Genomic DNA, 8257 nt, shown 5'->3' on the forward strand with positions numbered 1-8257 from the left:
CAGAGACCCACAATAGATACGAGAGGTATGAACTGAAATACATCTTAGAGCCGCAGCGGAAACATATTTTGTGTTTCACAGGGTGATACTCAACATCAAATACGTTCTGCAAATGTGAAAAAATAAGACGTATATCATCCGTAAATTTGAATGTAGTTAACAATAATTAAGACATCCATCAAGTTGTTCCAAATAAGTGATAGGTATTTAGTCAACAAAAGAATTAATACTGACGAAATTTTCCTGCATTGCTTCTCCTTCATGTTAACACTCTCGTCGATTTCAGACGACGAATTGTGTTTGTGCTTGTTAAACTTTTGTTCTATCAGTTTTTCACTACCCTTAGCTATATGTTTTATAGTATCATTGCCCGCAGCTCGTGGTCGTGCGGTAGCGTTCTCGCTTCCCACGCCCGGGTTCCCGGGTTCGATTCCCGGCGGGGTCAGGGATTTTCTCTGCCTCGTGATGGCTGGGTGTTGCGTGATGTCCTTAGGTTAGTTAGGTTTAAGTAGTTCTAAGTTCTAGGGGTCTGATGACCATAGATGTTAAGTCCCATAGTGCTGAGAGCCATTTTATAGTCTTATTGATATTTCCTTGGTTGGATTCTACACCCTGCTGTCTAAACTTAACGTCTGTTATCCTTTGGTTCACTTTTTTGAACTCGTGAGAGAAACTCTCTTGCAATATTTCAAGGTCCATTTAGCTCCCTACAGAATTCTTCATGACTTTTAACTGCTTCTGAAATTGGTCCCGGTATTTATTAAAAATCTTGCAAGGTGGTCGTGTTTTCCTGATTAGTAGCCATATCATTAATTTTGGTTGATATCAGCAATAGTTGCTATTAAATATCAGCTAGTGGATCTGCTACAGCTTGACTAGTGGCAGGAGTAGGATCCGCTCAATCCTGCTTCGTCAATAGCTTGCGTACTTATTTGTCATTCATTTCCCATTTTGTTTGCATGACATATCAGTACTATAACATGAAATAGCAGTGCCACAAATAATTAGTTAAAGGATCTACTTTATGCTTCTGTTGAATGTCTACGTACAACTGGCCTACAGACTGCACACTTTAATAAAATTTTTGTGTGGCCGCCTTGTCTTTGATCGCCGCCACTGAAATTCATTTGTGATGGACCACTGGGCACAGCACTCGTTCTTTCGGTCCAAAATTTGTGCACATGAAACATAATTTACCAGTAATGAATCAACATACTACAATAAAAAACTAAATTGCATTGAAAAATACAATATTCTTTTTAACCATTTGAAACTCCATTCTATCTTATCTTGGGAAATCCATGGTTCTGACTAAAGGAAGCCACTTCTAATATATTTTTGATGATACGAAACGAGACAAATTGAACAAATCTCTTTAATTTTCTTTTGCTCCTAAAATGTTGTACTTAAATACCTGCACCAAATGCGAAACTTAATGAGAGAAAAGCATTAACGAATCCGCGACTGAATTTAAGCTTTGCACTTGAATTTAACCTTGCCTTTTTCCAGTCGTCGCAGAAGAGAAGGAGCCTACGAAAACTGTCTATATTAGTCTTCGAATTTCTTATGATAAACATGGTTCAAGTTCTTTCTGTAACTGTTGTTGATTTTCTATTTGATACTTTTTCAATGAAAGTAAGTAAAGAATCGGTAGACAGAAACGTTCTTGCTTTAAATTTTTGAAGGTCTGTATAATCGTCGGCATATTCTGCACGGCGGTATCTCGTTCACGGCATCGGAGGTTCTTCCGCTGAAACTTGAAATATGCAGTCAGTCATAAACTACTCTGATACTATTTCATTGAAATAATAGTTTTCCGATGCCTGTTGGAACAAGGGACCAGATTTCTCCAAGTAAAGTACACATTATCTTCTTATCGTCGAAAGTTCCTTTAACAAGTGATTGAACGCGTAAAGTTTGAAAGTTCGTATCCTTATACTCAATTCACATCCGCTTCAGTCATGCAAAAGACCAAACTCTGAAGGTACAGGGTTTTTCCGTAAGAGCGTGTAAAAATTTAACAGGACATAGAGCGCACTCCACTGAACAGTTAGAAACAATGAACCTGGGGTTGGAGAAGACAGCTTAAGGAGACAATAGGTATAAAATCACATTATTGTGCACTTTTCTATTTACATTACTTACAGCTAACTGCTAATACCATCACTGATACAATGAACATACCATTTGTACTGTGTCTTACAAAATGTGCTGAAACTGACGGCCATCAACCTCAATGCAAGAATGACATCGGTGAACAAGTTTCTGATGCACTCTGACAAATATCCATGATGTATTTCGAACCACATCACAGGCAGCTACAATTTTGGCAACTAATCTTCGTATCCATTGGGGTCTCATATACAAGCGACTGCAGATATCCCCATAGGAAATAATCAAGGGGATTCATGTCAGGTGACTCACAAGGTATGGAACAGGACCTTCCCTTCCGATCCAGCGAGCAGGAAATACAGCCCTGAGATGGTTGCGGACATCCACACTGAAGTGAGGCCGTGCACCGTCATGTCGTATCCATATTTCCCCACAAACAGCCAGGAGTACGTTCTCCAACAACTCAGGTAGAACTCTTTACACGAACCTCAAGAACAAGTGGCCATTCAGACGGCCAGCTAGACTTCCTAGTAATCAGGCTCTTCCTCCTTGCACCCTTGCAGGAAATAAAAATTGTAAATGTAAATAAATAGCACAATATGAGTAAATTAGTAGGCCTGTTAGTTGTGAATAAGTTGGAAAACAGTAATGTTAGATAAAGACGTAAACAAGTTTACTTCCGTATCTCCTTAAGCTGGCATCTCCGACCCCAGATTCCCTACCTCAAATTCTTCACTGGAGCATTCTGTATGTCCTGTTACATTTTTGTACGCTCTTACGGGAAAATCCTGTATAAGCTTCAGGTGTTAATCAAAATAATGTTCACCAAACATAGCTCGTAGTTTGAACTGCTGCTGAATATACTTTCCAGTTTAACTACAGCGTTTTACTTACATTTCTCTTTACATCTAGTTTTCCTTCTGGCTATTGTTTACAACGCCGGTCCTTATATTCACAAAAAATAAAGGTGGCCGAACCACAACAATAGTTTTTACATTTGTCTCCCTCACTCCACCGCTTATCATAATCCAGAGTCGCACGGCAGCAAAGAGTAACTAGTGTTGCACAGAGTAATTACTCCCGCTCCAAGGTGAAAATAACTCTGGTCCGCAACACAGAGTGACCGTCATACTGTTTCGCTAGCATTCACATTTAATTCGGTCGTTGCACCCACAGACAGGCTGTTTTCTGCAGTTCTGGCCATTAAAATTCCTACACCACGAAGGTGACGTGCTACAGACGCGAAATTTAACCAATAGGAAGAAGTTGCTGTGATATGCAAATGATTAGCTTTTCAGAGCATTCACATCAAGGTTGGCGCCGGTGGCGACACCTACAGCGTGCTGACATGAGGGAAGTTTCCAACCGATTTCTCATACACAAACAGCAGTTGACCGGCGTTGCCTGGAGAAACGTTGTTGTGATGCCTCATGTAAGGAGGACAAATGCGTACCATCACGTTTCCGACTTCGATAAAGGTCGGATTGTAGCCTATCACGATTGCGGTTTGTCGTATCGCGACATTGCTGCTCGGGTTGGTCGAGATCCAATGACTGTTAGCAGAATATGGAATCGGTGTGTTACGACCCGTGGCTCTACCCTTCATTCGATCCCTGCGAAACCCTACATTTCAGCAGGATAATGCACGACCGCATGTTGCAGGTTCTGTACGGGCCTTTCCGGATACAAAAAATGTTTGACTGCTGCCCTGGCCAGCACATTCTCCAGATCTCTCACCAATTAAAAACGTCTGGTCAATGGTGGCCGAGCAACTGGCTCATCACAATGCACCAGTCACTACTCTTGATGAACTGTGGTTCGTGTTGAAGCTGCATGGGCAGCTGTAACTGTACACGCCATCCAAGCTCTGTTTGACTCAATGCCCAGGTGTATCAAGGCCGTTATTACGGCCAGATGTGGTTGTTCTGGTTACTGATTTATCAGGATCTATACACCCAAATTGTGTGAAAATGTAATCACATGTTAGTTCTAGTATAATATATATGTCCAATGAATACCCGTTTATCATCTGCATTTCTTCTTGGTGTAGCAATTTTAATGGCCAGTTGTGTATTTAATACCAGTCGATGTGATATAACACAGTACTTAGCAAAAAATGTAATACTTACAATACTTTCCGATAAGTTTGTGTACTGTGAAGTAGCGCGATGACGAATGGTGCCTGGCTCGGCGTAAGGTGCACAGCGCGAGAGGCACAGACAGGAATCTAGTTCGCATGCTTTGCACGAAAAATCGGTCACGGCCGCGGCTTGCATGTTTTTCTCGTACACCTGCGAACGAGCACCGAGGCCGCATCGCTTCACTTGTCAGCGCAGGCGGCTCCGGCGGGGAGGAACCACGCCAAAGCGTTTTGGCCAATGTTCCCTGTGTGACAACTGGACGCGATCCAGGAGGCGGTATCACTTGAAAACTGGTGGAGACTATAACACATCCGCAAACACTTGCTCACGTACGTCGCGAGGCATATTCACTGGGAAGACTCAGGGATACTCTTATTTACTGAACAGGCAGTGGAAAAAATGAGTAGATCTGTCTCCTTTATTTTCTGTCTCTGTTTAGAGGTACAAGTGTTTTCGTAATGCCTATTGCTGTACTCTAAATTCTGCCAGACTAACGAGATTTGTGACGTAGTCTCACACGATGAATTCTGTGACAGAATAAAATATTCACTCTGCAGCGGAGCGTGCGCTGATGTGAAACTTCCTGGCGGATTAAAACTGTGCCCCGTACCGAGACTCGGACACGGGAGCTTTGACTCTGTCACTTTTTTTTCCATTTTGTTCGTAATTGTTCGTTGTATGTGGTCGGAGCGGACGTCAGATAACATCCGTTTAAGTTCGTTGTTGACACCTTCACTCAGTTTTTTTATTATAGAGGCCAGCCAGCTCTCTGACCGAACACGCTGAGCTACCGTGCCGGCGCCGTCTGAGCTACCCAAGCACAACTCACGGCCAGTCCTGACAGCTTTGCTTGTCCGCGATGGGCAAAGGTTCCGAGTTCGAGTCTCGGTCCGGTACACAGTTTTAATCTGTCAGGAAGTTTCAATCATGTGACAATTTATCAAGTTTCTTTCACCGAGTATTCTTCTTGTTACAGATCATCTTTATTTTGAAGGCCATGTACTGACACTAACGAACAAACTTTAATTGACGATGAGCTCTGCACAAACATTGAAGCTATCGATGACCAAATACCTCTGCGTTGGTAGATTGTGCGGCACGGTGACAAATTCATATTGGCAAATGAAGAAAATAGTGAACAGGACCTGTGGGCGTACCTAACGTGAGAGCAACATGCATTTCAACAGATCAGAAACTACGAGGAGTGTTCCATAAGTAAGGCAACACTTTTTTTCTGAAAGCAGGTAGCCTTTATTCAGGATTCCAATACTCCACATCGTTTCCTAATCTGTGGTTATAAAACACTATTTTTCAGCATACTCTCTGTTCAGTGCGACGGCCTTACCCCAGCTTCCTGAGAAGACCTGTATGCTCACATGGTACTACTCTACTATCCGACGTGGGAGCCAACGTCTTGCTGTATCAATGACCTCCGCATCATCCACGTACTGCTTCCCGCAGAGTGCATCTTGAAGGGGCCAAACAGATGGAAGCCGAAAGGTCTAAGACCCGGGAACACACCATTGTGTACCCCAACTGGTGGACGAGTGTGTCGCACTACCAACGGAGACCTCCAGTTGAGCAGCGGTGTGTTTGATAGTGACCCATCGATCACCCTGAGTGAGAGTGGCCTCACGGTCCAACATTGTAGCAGTCACAGCTGTGTGTGGCCGGCCGGCAAGCGAGAGATCAGACAGGTTTGCGAGACTTACGCGGTGATGGTTCAAATGGTTCAAATGGCTCTGAGCACTATGCGACTTAACTTCTGAGGTCATCAATCGCCTAGAACTTAGAACTACTTAAACCTAACTAACCTAAGGACATCACACACATCCATGCCCGAGGCAGGATTCGAACCTGCCACAGTAGCGGTCACGCGGTTCCAGACTGAAGCGCCTTTAACCGCACGGCCACACCGGCCGGCTACGCGGTGATGATCTCGTCCAACGACTCACCGTGCTTTTGTTCACTGCCAGGTTTCCATAGACATTCTGCAAGCGCCTATGAATATCTGCGATGCACTGCTTTTTCGCCAAAAGGTCCGCTCCCTGTAGCTGAGTGGTCAGCGCGGCAGACTGTCAATCCTAAGGGCCCGGGTTCGATTCCCGGCTGGGTCGGAGATTTCCTCCTCTCAGGGACTGGGTGTTGTGTTGTCCTAATCATCATCATTTCATCCCCTTCGACGCGCAAGTCGCCGAAGTAGCGTCAAATCGAAAGACTTGCACCCGGCGAACGGTCTACCCGATGGGAGGACCTAGTCACACGACATTTACATTTCTTCCACCAAAAGAAACTTAATGACAGCTCTCTGCTAGGAACGCGCCTCCGTAACAGACGCAGTTTTGAAGGCTAGGTATAGAGCTGCCACCTATCGGAGTTTCATAAAACTATAACGATTGAAGCGGGAATATTCACGATTTCCCACAGCAAATTTGGCATTTGTAGACCAAATTTATCGGAGAACGAAAAGTGTTGCATTACCTTTTGAATGCCCCTCGTACAGAGAATAATTTGCTAATTTTCTACTCATTATCTTAAGAATAAATTTTATTAACAGCAATGGTAATGTCAATATCCTTTATGTTAGATAGTACTTATGTAAGTTATACAGAATGTGTAAGAATTATGTAAGCTATACCGAATAATAAATAAAACTAATTTAAAGAAACAATGGTGAAGTACCAGACTACAAATCTAAAGGCCTTTGGTTCGTTCCCCAGTCAACGACAAGATATTTTTCTGCCACTTATCACTTCTTGCACATCTGTCAGTGTCTGTTGCCGAGTAACACCGCGGTTCTGAATCCACGTACAACTGTAGGTCCGTTCTGCAACTGGCTGGGTAAGTCAATTCAGAGGTCGGAGGAAGGCATCGGCATACCACATCCGACAGGACCTTGCCTGATAAAGCACTGTCGTGTTAAAAACAATCTTAGGATTGACGACTACTTTACTTACTTTTAAGACAAATGGCAACGCTTCATGTCCGACGTCCTGCAGGGCGAAAGACACTTTTAGCAGCTACTGTAGCCTCCCCTTCTTCAGTGCATAGAATCGGTATTTGTGTCCGGGGAGTTGAGGGATTTGGCTAAAATGTCCGACCATGGCTTTATTACGTTTCGATCTGTAATAACAGCGCCATTATGCAGAATGATAATTTCTTATCGACTGACGAAACTGACCCAGTGCATTAAGATTTTATTTCTTGTCCTCCAAAAATGGTTTCGTTAGATTATTTAGATGTACCTCATAAGGACGTGGAATGTAAGTAGGATATGTTAACAATACATCAAAATGCTCCAAGAACCGGTGACAGAGTGAAAAGCGAGTAGTTTTGAAATGGCTATTTTTGTTGCTGTTGTGAGTCTGGTGACTGGTTATACGGGCGTCTCTCCACTAATCTACGCATATTGCGCAAAAATTTCCATTTGTGCCTATTTACTGTGCTCAGCATCCATTTGTACCTAATTGCTCCAATCAACCCTTGGTTCCACTCAACATTTCTGTCCATGTCATATTTCAGATATAAAGAATATTAAAAATTTTTGTCAAAGAAAAATCGCCAAATAGCCGTATGTTTCCAAAAGTTGTTGTTTTATTTACATGACCAACTCTCACAAATGTCATCTTCAGGGTTCTGCATGTTAAAAACAACCAATATACATGCAGGGCATATCCAGGTATACCACTAACTGACAGTATAGAGAAGGAAGCGTAATAATAAAAGTCCTTAAAAAACTACAAAATCCAACGTGTAGCAGTAAGAGGAGTACCTGTGCACACAAATCACAACAATGCAGAATATCTACACATACTAGTTACCATCGAAACTAAATATTTCTACATAATAGAGTTATAATAGAACATTCCTAACATTGAAATTAAATAAACAGACAATATGATAAATCGGACGCACAAACGAATGAAGCTGGATGTTGCATTTTATAGGTATTAAGAACTGTTATTATTAGGCTTCATTTTCTGTAATGTCAACTTATGGTATAC

This window comes from Schistocerca serialis, chromosome 1, assembly GCF_023864345.2.
Source record: "Schistocerca serialis cubense isolate TAMUIC-IGC-003099 chromosome 1, iqSchSeri2.2, whole genome shotgun sequence".
Classification (NCBI taxonomy): domain Eukaryota; kingdom Metazoa; phylum Arthropoda; class Insecta; order Orthoptera; family Acrididae; genus Schistocerca; species Schistocerca serialis.